At 35.7% G+C, this 12,961-nt stretch overlaps 3 non-coding genes across 3 annotated transcripts; 2 read left to right on the forward strand and 1 right to left on the reverse strand.

The window, feature by feature from the left end:
- Nucleotides 1-1,595: 1,595 nt before the first annotated feature.
- Nucleotides 1,596-1,687, reverse strand: Trnak-uuu. The gene is given in 2 exon segments: nucleotides 1,596-1,631; nucleotides 1,651-1,687. It is a non-coding gene; the product is annotated as a tRNA-Lys (tRNA).
- A 3,628-nt stretch (nucleotides 1,688-5,315) lies between these two features.
- Trnak-uuu lies at nucleotides 5,316-5,407 on the forward strand. Its single transcript is given in 2 exon segments — nucleotides 5,316-5,352; nucleotides 5,372-5,407. It is a non-coding gene; the product is annotated as a tRNA-Lys (tRNA).
- A 2,060-nt stretch (nucleotides 5,408-7,467) lies between these two features.
- Nucleotides 7,468-7,559, forward strand: Trnak-uuu. Its single transcript is given in 2 exon segments — nucleotides 7,468-7,504; nucleotides 7,524-7,559. It is a non-coding gene; the product is annotated as a tRNA-Lys (tRNA).
- The last annotated feature ends 5,402 nt before the right edge of the window (nucleotides 7,560-12,961 follow it).

Here is a 12,961-nt window from a genome sequence, read left to right on the forward strand (position 1 = left end):
ACTGAAAGAAGCCCGTCGTATACGTATATATATGTTTGTGTGTCTGTTGTGTTTGCCCCCCCCCCCCACAACAACGCTTGACAACCGATGCTGGTATGTTTACGTCCCCGTAACTTGGCGGTTCGGCAAAAGCGACCGATAGAATAAGTACTAGGCTTACAAAGAATAAGTCTTGGGAGTCGATTTGCTCCAGCATGGCCACAGTCACATGACTGAAACAAGTAAAAGAGTTATGAGGCAACAAAGTCACACTTTGTGTAGTCATGCCATTATTTTTTTTCAAGTCTGCTACTTTTTCTGTCGGTCTTTCATGCCGAACCGCTACGTTACGAGAGCATAAAGAAACCAATACTGGTTGTCAAGCGGTGGCGGGAGCACAAACACACAAACACGCACATAAACACACACGTGCACATACGCGCGCGCACGCATTATTTCATCTGGTTGTTAGCCCTGGTGTTTACCCTGTTCAGTTCATCCCTCAGTCAAACCCTCTCTGTAGCTGGTCTTCTCTTGGAAGAGCCCTGCTTCTCGCATGGGCAACTGTATGTTGGCTGTTCAAGAGTAGGAACCAAAAGAAACCTTTTTTGTATATGCTCCACAAGGAAAAACAAGGAACATTGTTTACAACGAGGTGTTATAATCTCAACAGCCAGGAGGTATATACATGATCCCCTTTTTTTTTAACAAACTTCACGTACTTTCATGTATTTATATTAATATACATCTGTGTGTATGTGTGTGTGTGTGTATGTATCCATATATATATAACAGAAAAGTCTAACTCTTCAATTGAATGTAACCGGGCAACGCCGGGTATCTCTGCTAGTATATATTTTCTTTCTTTTTCTTTTTACTTGTTTCAGTCATTTTGACAGCGGCCATGCTGGAGCACCGCCTTTAGTCGAGCAAATCGATCCCGGGACTTATTCTTTGTAAGCCTAGTACTTATTCTATCGGTCTCTTTTGCCGAACCGCTAAGTGACGGGGACGTAAACACACCAGCATCGGTTGTCAAGCAATGCTAGAGGGACAAACATATACACACACATATATATATATATATATACACACACACATATATATATATACATATATACGACAGGCTTCTTTCAGTTTCCGTCTACCAAATCCACTCACAAGGCTTTGGTCGGCCCGAGGCTATAGCAGAAGATACTTGCCCAAGATGCCACGCAGTGGGGCTGAACCCGGAACCATGTGGTTGGCTAGCAAGCAACTTACCACACAGCCACTCCTGCGCCTATATATATATATATATATATATATATATATATATATAGATATATATATATTATATATATATATATATATATATATAAATATATATATATATATATATATATATATATATATATATATATATATATATATATATATATATATATATATGTATATGTATATTAATAGACTCGGATGTATATAGCCTCTCATTTCAAAAAACATAAACAATGTACATACGATGAAAAAAAGTTAATAAACGGAATTGAATGAATTCTTCAGTCGAAATTATAGCCTCACGGAAGAGATAAACGACTCAATAAAGTAAAAACAATAGTCAAAGCAAAAATAGTTTACGCCCGCAGAGGGACTCGAACCCGCGACCCTCAGATTACTTCTAAGGTTGACCTATAAAAGTCTGATGCTCTACCGACTGAGCTATGCGGGCGGACATTTAGTAATTTCTCATATTATCTATAAAAGCGAAGTTGATAAAACGATTCTTTTTGTATAGTAGTGTGATGACAATTCATTGAGCGTCTATTATTTCTGCCAAGCTCAAGTACAGATACATCTATGTATATATTATATTATATTATATTATATTAAATTAGAGATAAAACCACTATTAGGCAAATCAAACAATGAAAAACATAAGCCAATACATAAAATTAATTTAAAAATATAAAATAAAAAATTATTTAAATAATTTAAACTTATAAATTTTATATATATATACACACACATATATATGTATATATATATTTGTATATATATATAAAATTTATAAGTTTAAATTATATATAAGTATATTTAAGTATATATTTATATTTATATATTATTTTATTTATTAATTTATTAATTAATTAATTAATTAATTTTTTTTTATAAATATATATCAAAAATATTAAAAGTTTAATAAAAGATATCTTTTATAAACTTTAATATTTTTGATATATATTTATATAAAAAATAAATAAAATAATAATTAATAATTAAAATAATATATAATATAAAAATATAAATACATATACTACATACATACATACATATATATATATATTGTATATATATATAAAATTTATAAGTTTAAATTATTTAAATAATTTTTTATTTTTGACTTTTATATTTTAAAATTAATTTTATGTATTGGCTTATGTTTTTCACTGTTTGATTTGCCTAATAGTGGTTTTATCTCTAATTAATATAATATATATAATATATTTATACAATAAAATTGGATTTAATCCTAAATCTAATTTTTCCCTGTAAGTTTGGATTTATTCCCTAATATTATTATTATTATTATATACTAGCAGTATCGCCCGGCGTTGCTCAGTTTGTAAGGAAATAACTATAAAGCATTTTTAGAGAGTTATAGCCAAAAAATAGCAAAAAAATGGGAAAAAAATGATGGTAAATTTTTTTGAGAGTTAAAAATGGATTGCGTCCCCTAGACGGTCTGTGGTTTGGGTTCTGATTCTCGACCCCATGTCGAATTTATCGATTTTTTCAGAACCGGGGAACTTTTCAAATTTTCGCTGCGTTAGTTTGAATTATGACATTGGGCTATGTGTGTGTCAAGTTTCATCAGAATCGGTTGAAAGCCGTGGTCAGAGTGAGGGTACGAGAAAACAGACACACAGAAAACGCACAGACAAACTGCCGTTTATATAGAGAGGGATATATATATATAAGTGAAATGACCGAAAGTTATATGTTTGCGTGTCTCATTTAGAGGTTATGCAGGGTTCAACAAATGTTCCAAACAGTACCCAAGAGAATTTTCGAGGAAAACTTGCACTGGGACTGACGGCTACCCCATCTTCCGGCGGCGTGCTCCAGATTTTGACGGCCTAATAGTGAGTGTTACGAAGGAGGGGGGTAACATACGATGCTGACAACAGCTAGGTAATTCCTCATAGCCCTTTACTTTGCAAAATTTTTAATGTTCACATCAACGTAGAATACTGCAGTTTTGTCAAAAGCATAAAATATATTTGCAAATATATTAACAAAGGCGAGGACATATCAGTAGTTGACCTCAGTGATCGTGAACAACAGACAGACGAAATTACTCAATGCAGCATGGGAAGGTATATTTCATCCAATATGGCAACTTGGCGTATTTTTGGATTTGAGATTCACATGACCTTTCCTCCAGCTTTCAACTTGGATGTTCACCTAGAGAATGGACACCGAGTTTATTTCACCAACGAAAGCGCCCATCTTGCTGTTCAACAGTCATCAGAGACTACGCTTACAGCAATTTTTAAATTGTGCTCTGTCGATGAGTTTGTAGTTACCCTTTTCCACGCCGACGTACCACCCTATTTTACTTGGTTTCAGAACAAATGGAAACGGAGAATAAATGGAAAGCCAGTTGAGAATTGGCCAGGTGTTGTCAGAGGTGATACCATCGAACGTGTGTATAATGTTCATCCGAAGCACCAAGAATGCTTTCTTTTGCGAATTTTTCTTCATCGAATCACGGGACCAATGTCCTCTGCTGAACTTAGAACTTTCAACGACTCCATTTGCCCCACTTACAGAGACGCTTGCGTGAAGCGCGGACTACTCCTAAACGATGACCATCTGAACTTGAAGTTGGCGGAAGCAGCAGAATGTCGAACGCCTCGAGAAATGCGTAGTTTGTTTTGCGGAATGTCACTGTACTGCAATGCCAGCGAGCCCCTTAATCTGTGTGAAATGCATAAAGACAGCATGTCAGAGGACATTTTCCGTAGATTACGAGTAACGAACTACAACGACGAAGTATACAATGAGGCCTCACTGACATGGACAAACACGTCAGACGTTATGGAGTAGACGGTATATCTCAAAAAGGCGGCGAGTTGGCAGAAACGTTAGCACGCCAGGCGAAATGCTAAGCGGTATTTCGCCTGACGTTGCGCTCTGAGCTCAAATTCCGCCGAGGCCGACTTTGCCTTTCATCCTTTCGGGGTCGATTAAATAAGTACCAGTTACGCACTGGGGTCAATATAATCGACTTAATCCGGTTGTCTGTCCTTGTTCGTCCCCTCTGTGTTTAGCCCCTTGTGGGTAGTAAAGAAATAGGTATATCTCAAATTAACTGTAGTGAACAGGTAAAACATTCAATAAAACGAAAAAAAACATACGCCCTCAGATTACTGCTAAATGTATGTTTGTATCCACATACCCACTTTATCTCAGTAGGAATAATATTGGAAAAGCATCGATTGAATTGGCGCTTGAGTTGTTCGAAAGTAATTTTGAATTCAACATTGTTGGATATTTGGAGCTTTCAGAGGTTTTGGTAACGCTGAAAGCAAGAGATGAAATATCTGGATAGTCGATCGATCTATAGTTAACAGCCGCAAAATCTCTCCAAATTCATACCGTAAAATGTTAATATAATAGGAACTTAACATCCATATTTCCCCAAAATTTCAGTTAATTGATTTTAAAGGCGTTAACTCCTTCCCTTGGCTATTAAAGATGCCAATCGCGCTTAAAGGAAAGTTTCGTTTCTCTGTCTTTTTTTCGTTTTTTAGTCCCTTTCAAGATTTAGGTGTCGTCTGGTTACTGTATCGATAAGGTCAAGCTGCCATGTATATACTTCGTCGTTCATTCAAATTAAGAACTGTCGTTACCAGGTTTTCTATTTTCCAAGTTTAAATCACTTTATGTCATACAAAGCTAGCAAAGTTGAGCCGTTGCAGGAATTAATATCACCATCTGGTAGTTTGTGTTTCCACTCTTTTGCAAGAATTCGGGAACATCTCCAGTTTTCTCCACTTACAGTTTTCCACACTTTTGTCTTGAGCTCTCACAAGATCGTATGAAATCCTATGAGAGGTGATGGGTTCTGCTTTCCCTCAACACTAAATCGTTTTCGTTTCGAAATTGCTAACCTACCTAAGTGGTAAAACTAATCGGTGAAACATAAAATACACTTCGAGATTATTACATATATGTGCTTCAGCTTGTCATAAACAATGGACGCTCAATGAATTGTCATCACATTGCAATACAAAAAGAAATGTTCTATTAACTTTGCTTATATAGATAATATGAGAAACTACTAAATGTCCGCCCGCATAGCTCAGTCGGTAGAGCATCAGACTTTTATAGGTCTACCTTAGAAGTAATCTGAGGGTCGCGGGTTCGAGTCCCTCTGCGGGCGTAAACTATTTTTGCTTTGGATATTGTTTTTAATTTATTGAGTCGTTTATCTCTTCCGTGAGGCTATAATTTCGACTGAAGTCTTCTGAAGAATTCATTCAATTCTGTTTATTAACTTTTTTCATTGTATGTACATTGTTTATGTTTTTTGAAATGAGAGGCTATGTACATCCGGTCTACTACGTTCCTAGAAATATATATATATATATATATATATATATATATATATATATGTGGTGTGTGTGTGTGTGTGTGTGTGGTGTGTGTGTGTGTGTGTAGTGGATCTTGCATGCATGAAGTGGATTCGATCCACCATAGCCAAATCTAAATTAACACTGCAACAGAACTTTCCCCACGATGGAACAATGGTTTTTCTCTGATAGCAGTTTTACATTTTTCAGATGCCTTTAGCTAGGCCGAAATAATGTCTTCCCCACTTGACCCTTTCTAACCTCTTCAACTTCACTAAAAGCTAGAATAGAGATAACAAGACCACCAACTAAATCTATTGTTCTCAATGATATATCTATCCTTCTGGATAGTTATAAAAGCGAGAATACTCCAAGCAAAAATCAGTTAGTCCCTCGGTGACAACTCAGTGAGAACGAAGTCTGGTTGACCAGCTAGAACCTTGGTCAGAGGGAGAAATGATGTTTACTGTCAGCAACTGTGAGACAACGTCCCACACCGTACAACTCTCACTAGCTCTAATTCTGTTCTTTTACAACATCATTCTATCTTTCTCTGTATTTACTACTAAACAATGAAGAGGACACAAACACAAACTTTACTTCGCATGCTTTTGGATTTATAATAACCTGTCCGTCGAGGCAAGGTATTGTAATGTAATGGTAAATAAATACTTTCATTAAACCTCATGCATTGTCTCTCTTTCACATCTTAAAGTAAGCAATTATAGCAACAAATGATTATCGTTACAACTGTTGACTACGACATCTCATAATAATGTTTACCAATCAATTTCATCCGTTACATATATATACACACACACACACACACACATACACATATGTACACACAGACACACACACACACACACACACACACACACACACACACACACACACACAGATATATATTTCCTCCGAGATTCATGGAAGATAGGAAGAAAGGAAAACCTAAGACGTGGCCTCAGTTCTAGCAACAGACTGAACTTCGCTTAAGATGTACAGAGTACGAGATGGTGATATTCCATTGAGCGGCGGATAAACTCTACCACTCATGTAGGATAAAGCGGTATTTCAACTCACAATGCAAACAATCAGAACGTATCATTCAGAACGTACCAATCAGAATGCTCCAATGTCCCATGGAGGTTGTCCTCTGGTGCAAAATGTCGCCCAGTGTAGGTAAAACTTAAAAGTCAATCCCGGAAAGAGCCATATTCCAGTACGAAAAGGGACAGCCTAGATAGGCGCTGCAGCAGGCAGAAGCGGAAGAGATGGGAGAGGGAATGTGGGTTAAGCCCCCCCTAATGCTCGGTGCACAAAGTGAAAGGAAGTGTGACCGCAATCAGTACTGGGAATAACATATCAGTGGATGAAATGCTGCGACACATATAGGACGTCCGGGGTTTGGTTGGATCCTCTGATGTCGAAGGCGAAGGAGAGGCCGGTCCTATGAATAGGTACATATAATATATATCAATAAATAAATAAATATATATATTAAATAAATAAATAAATATATATATATATATATATATATATATATATATATATATATATATATATATATATATATATATATATATATATATATATAATATATATATTATATATATTATATACACACACCACTTGAACATTATTATATAGATTATATATTCAATTAAACGAAAGAAATTATATGCCGTCAAAATACAACGGTTAACCTACAAAAATCTGAGGCCCTAACTTCTGACCTATGCGGGCTATATAGATGTACTTCAGTTTGTCATAAACAATAGATGCTCAATGAATTGTCATCACACTGCAATACAAAACGAAATGTTTTATCAACTTTGCTTTTGTAGATAGTATGAGGCGAGCGTAGCTGTCAGCCCGCATAGCTCAGTCGGTAGAGCATCAGACTTTTACAGGTCAACCTTAGAAGTAATCTGAGGGTCGCGGGTTCGAGTCCCTCTGCGGGCGTATGCAACTTTTGCTTTATCTAATATTCTTTTTACTTTATTGTATCGTTTATCTCTTCCGTGAGGCTATAATTTCGTCTGAAGTTGAATTTATTCATGTCTGTTTATTAAGTTTTTTTTCATTGTATGTATATTGTTTGAGTTTTCTCAAATGAGAGGCTATGTACATCCGAGCCTATTAAACGTGCTTATGAATATATATATGTAGTGGATCTTGCATGCATGAAGTGGATTCGATCCACTACAGCCAAATTTAAATTAACACCGAAGACAGGCAAATACCTAGAAACTGCAGTCCGTGTGTATCACTTAGGTTGACGAGAGAGGGATGACCTCCCTTTGCAAATACCATAAGGGCACAGAAAGTGTGCCTAAAGCCAGCTGGAGACGATGATCTCCTGGGGCTAAAAGCTACAGTAACACCCACCCTTAGTGGTTAGCCATATTGAGATGGCTAGTATACTTTACGATATATAAATAAATATATATATATATATATATATATTATATATATATATATTATATATATATATATATATATATAAAGGGTATGTGGATATATATGTATATATACATACATATAATATATCATAACATGTTGGTGTGTATGTTTGTATGTAAGTATGTATGTATGTATATATGTATGCATGTGTGTATGTATGTACATTATGGGTTTGTCGAACATACTGCAAAATTACTTTGACACGTGATTCTATGAAATGGATATGATCTGCATAATGCAGATTTGATACCCATGTGAACTGCAAAACCAAGGGCACTGTATACCAAATTGAGTACCAAGAAGGAGCTTGCGCGACTAACCCAGAGTCATACATAGGTGAGACTTCTAGGAGTATCAATGATAGGTTCAAAGAACACCTGGACAACTACATTGAAAGGAAACCAAACTCCATCTTCTATCAACATGCTGTAGACTGCCACAAGGGATCCTTAGGGAAACTTAAGTTAAACATCCTATCAACACATCCCACCGATGCAATGTTGAGACAGGTCACAGAAGCTGTTTGTATACAAGAATACAAACCTACTCTCAACCGAAAATCCGAATGGAGTAACATCCAGATCCCATTCAGGAGGACCATTCTATAACCACCCTCTCTCTTGTTTACATGTAATCCTTACACACATGTTGAAATGCCGTGGTGCTAAAAAACATAGGTGCAGTTATATATAACCGTATGAGCGTACGTTGTTTGATACGTGTGTGCGTGTTTGGTGCTATAAAAAAAAAAGAAAAAAATGCACATGCATGTACATATAAGTATGTATGGATGTATGTATGTATTGTATATGTATGCGTTTATGCATATATAAAATAAAAAAATAAAAAAATAAAAAATAAAAAAGAGCAGATAGGTTAATATAATGCATGTTCGATTTTTAACCGTTGCCCTTGTATACTGTGTCGTATTTATGTATGCATGTGTGTGTGTGCGAGCGCGTGTGTGTGCGTATGTGTGTAATAGTACATATGTATGTAGAAGTGGATAAGCATATATGAGTGTATAATTTAAGATTATATGTATATCTGTGAGTGTGTCTATATGACTGTGTGTACTTGTGTATATGTATATGGTTATATGTGCACAGTTGGTTATATGTGCACAGGAGTGGCTGTGTGGTAAGTAGCTTGCTAACCAACCACATGGTTCCGGTTCAGTCCCACTGCGTGGCATTTGGGCAAGTGTCTTCTGCTATAGCCCCGGGCCGACCAATGCCTGTGAGTGGATTTGGTAGACGGAAACTGAAAGAAGCCTGTCGTATAGATGTATATATATATCTATATATATGTGTGTTGGTTTGTGTGTCTGTGTTTGCCCCCCTAGCATTGCTTGACAACCGATTTGGTGTGTGTTTACGTCCCGTCACGTAGCGGTTCGGCAAAAGAGACCGATAGAATAAGTACTGGGCTTACAAAAGAATAAGTCCCGGGGTCGATTTGCTCGACTAAAGGCGGTGCTCCAGCATGGCGGCAGTCAAATGACTGAAACAAGTAAAAGAGTAAAGAGTAAAAAGAGAGAGTTGCACCTAAACGTTGTATCCATTCACCGTTAGACGATGATGAGAGGAACAAACACACATCCACACACATATATATGTGTGTGCGTCTATACAAACATATATGTGTGTATATATACAACCTTCAACAAAGTTACAGTCACGTACACAACTTGGACGGACACATACCAGTACACGGACATATGTTCACATGCACATACACATGTACACACACACACACACAGACGCATCTGCCCATTCTCCTAGATACTCACATACATACGTAGCACATAAGTACAAACATACATACATACATGCGTATGGGCATACACACGTACATACGCACGTACATGTACACACATACACACATACACACATACATGCATACGCATATACATACATACGCACATGCGTTCGTACGTGTACACACACACACACATACATACATACATACATACATACATACATACATACATACATACATACATACATACATACATACATACATACATACATCTGTATAACGGGAAGCTTTATGAAAATAGACGAAAGACGAAGGCAGGTGGAAAACAAACAAACAATTGTATTAGTATGGCGCTCAGGAAATATAAATAAAACAAGTCTTTAACGTTTCGAGCCTACGCTCTTCAACAGAAAGATACACAGAGAGAAAAAAAAAAACACAGAAAGAAGGAGAGAAAAAAAATGCGTGCAGTAACTAACGAATCAACATGATAACTTGAACTAACTAGATGTAAGGAAAAAAAAGATAAGTTATAGTAAAACAAAAGTCTTGAGATATAGAGATAAGTGGCTGATAATACGTTTTAGAGTTTTGTCGCGGGAGGGGGGGTAAGGGTCGTAAATCACTTCCTAGTTTTCGGCGGGGGGGGGAGGGTTGAAATTTGATATTGTTGTGAGGAGTGGTCAGTCTACACCTATCCACCACTACAGGTTTATGGCTTTAAGTTTATAGTGTGTGTGTGTGCGTGCATATACACACATACATACATACATACATACATACATACATACATACACACACATACACACATACATACATACATACATACATACATACATACATACATACATACTACACACATGCATACGTACGTACATACATATATACATGCATGCATGACCGTTAGTCCCAGACAATTTATGAGAAAGCAGATAAACTATTTAACCACAATCCAGACAACCTACATTGACCATCTTAATTTATGACGCCCACCTTCAGCTTCAACAACCGGAATATGTCCTTTCTGTACCTTAAGTTATCTTCCATCCACCCCTTTATATTTCTTCATCCCTTTATATTTCTTTATCCCTTTATATCTTATTTTTATTTTTTATTTTTTATCCTTATTTTTTTCGTCTTTATTTTTCGCTTCTTTATCTTTATCTCTATTTATTTATATTCCCATGTTTTTCCCGTCTTTGTGTACTTATATATTTATATACTTATATATTTTTTAATATTCTTATGTTTTAACCTTTTACCCTAACTCATTAAAGATTCAACCCCAACGCCTTCCCTCTCTATCTCAACATCCAATCTCCTCATTCTACATCGAGTGAAAAACGGGATGGACTCTTCGATTTTGTTTTGGTGCCTCGCTCTGTTGTACACGACTATGAGGATTTGCTTCCCCAACGTAAAACTTATAATGTAATACATGTCCTTGGAGTAGTAATTGTACGCGGCTGAAGAAGGCTATTGACATACAAATTACATCAATTATGCATTGATATAAACCGTCTAATAAAAGCCAGAAACATATGTACCGCTAAATCCTTAGCATCATGTTTTTATTTGATAAATATATATATAAGTATATATATATATATATATATATATATATATATATATATATATATATATATAAATATTATATTATATATATTATTATATGTAGAAAAATACAAACTGGGACAAGAAGTAAAACATTTAGAAGACAATACAATAAAGCCTTCAATCTTCAGTCAAGACCGGATCATCCTCGCAATTTCGGCTGATTAATCTTGAGATCGCTCCGATCCGGCCAGCCCCAAGGAAAAACTAAGCTACGAGCATTAGATTTCTTGGATATATATATACTTGACTTTGTCAGTGAACAGGTCGCGGATTTTAGCGACGAAAATATTTTGAACAAATTAAACTAAATGTTGAAGTGAATCGAACGGCTTTTGTGTGTTTCTTAAATGGCTTATAAACACCTTCCACGCTGCAATGGTTTTCGTTTCAGCACACGATCTCAGATCAAATTACTTGCTATGGTGTACATCTCGTAATATATATATATATATATATATAATATCTAGTGTGTGTGTGTGTGTGTGGTGTGTGTGTGTGTGGTGTGTGGTGTGTTGTATGTGGTATATATGTATATATATATTATATATATTATATATATATATACTAAGCAATAAAGGGTTTAGCAACGAATTGCCTTACCACATACCGAATTTAGAATTTAAATTTTCCTCGAATGAGGCTTTACATCCGAAGACTACTTGGTGTAATTGATAATTATTCCAAATTAATTAATTTCACCCTTCATTATATATATAAATATATATATATATATGTGTGTGTATATATTTGTATGTATACACATGTATACAAATGTGTGTGTGTGTGTGTGTATAAATATATATATATATGTATTTATGTATAGATGCATATACCAACTTTATTTCAGTAAGGATTATGTTAGTAAAGCCTCGATTGAAATTGTGCTTGAGTTGTACGAAACTTGTATTCAAAATAGTTGGATATTTGCGCTTTAGAGGTGTTTGATAACTCTGAAAGCAAGAGACAAAATACCTATGTATTCGATCGATCTGCAATTAAGAGTCGCAAAATCTCTCCAAACTCATACCCTAACATTTTATTATAACAGGAACTTGACATCGATATTTCCGAGAAATTTCAGTTAATTGATTTTAAAGGCGTTAACTCAGTTACTTAGCATTTTAAGATGGTAATCGAGCTTAAAGGAAAGTTTTGCTTCTCTGCATATTTTTCGCTTAATCGTCCCTTTCAAGATTTAGGTGTCGTTTGGTTAGTGTATCGATAAGGTCAAGCTGCCATGTATATATTTCGTCGTTCATTCAAATTAAGAACTGTCGTTACCAGGTTTTCTATTTTCTAAGTTTAAATCATTTTATATCCTACAAAGCTGTCAGAGCTGAGCCGTTGCACGAATTACTATCACCGTCTCGTAGTTTATGTTTCCACTGCTTTGCAAGAATTCGGAACATCTCCGGTTCCCTCACTTACAGTTTTCCACACATTTATCTTGAGCTCCACAAATTCATGAAATTCTATGAGGGTGATGGGTTCTTTTTTCCCCAACACTAAATATTTTTGCTTCT

Source organism: Octopus sinensis, linkage group LG10 (genome assembly GCF_006345805.1).
Source record: "Octopus sinensis linkage group LG10, ASM634580v1, whole genome shotgun sequence".
NCBI lineage: Eukaryota > Metazoa > Mollusca > Cephalopoda > Octopoda > Octopodidae > Octopus > Octopus sinensis.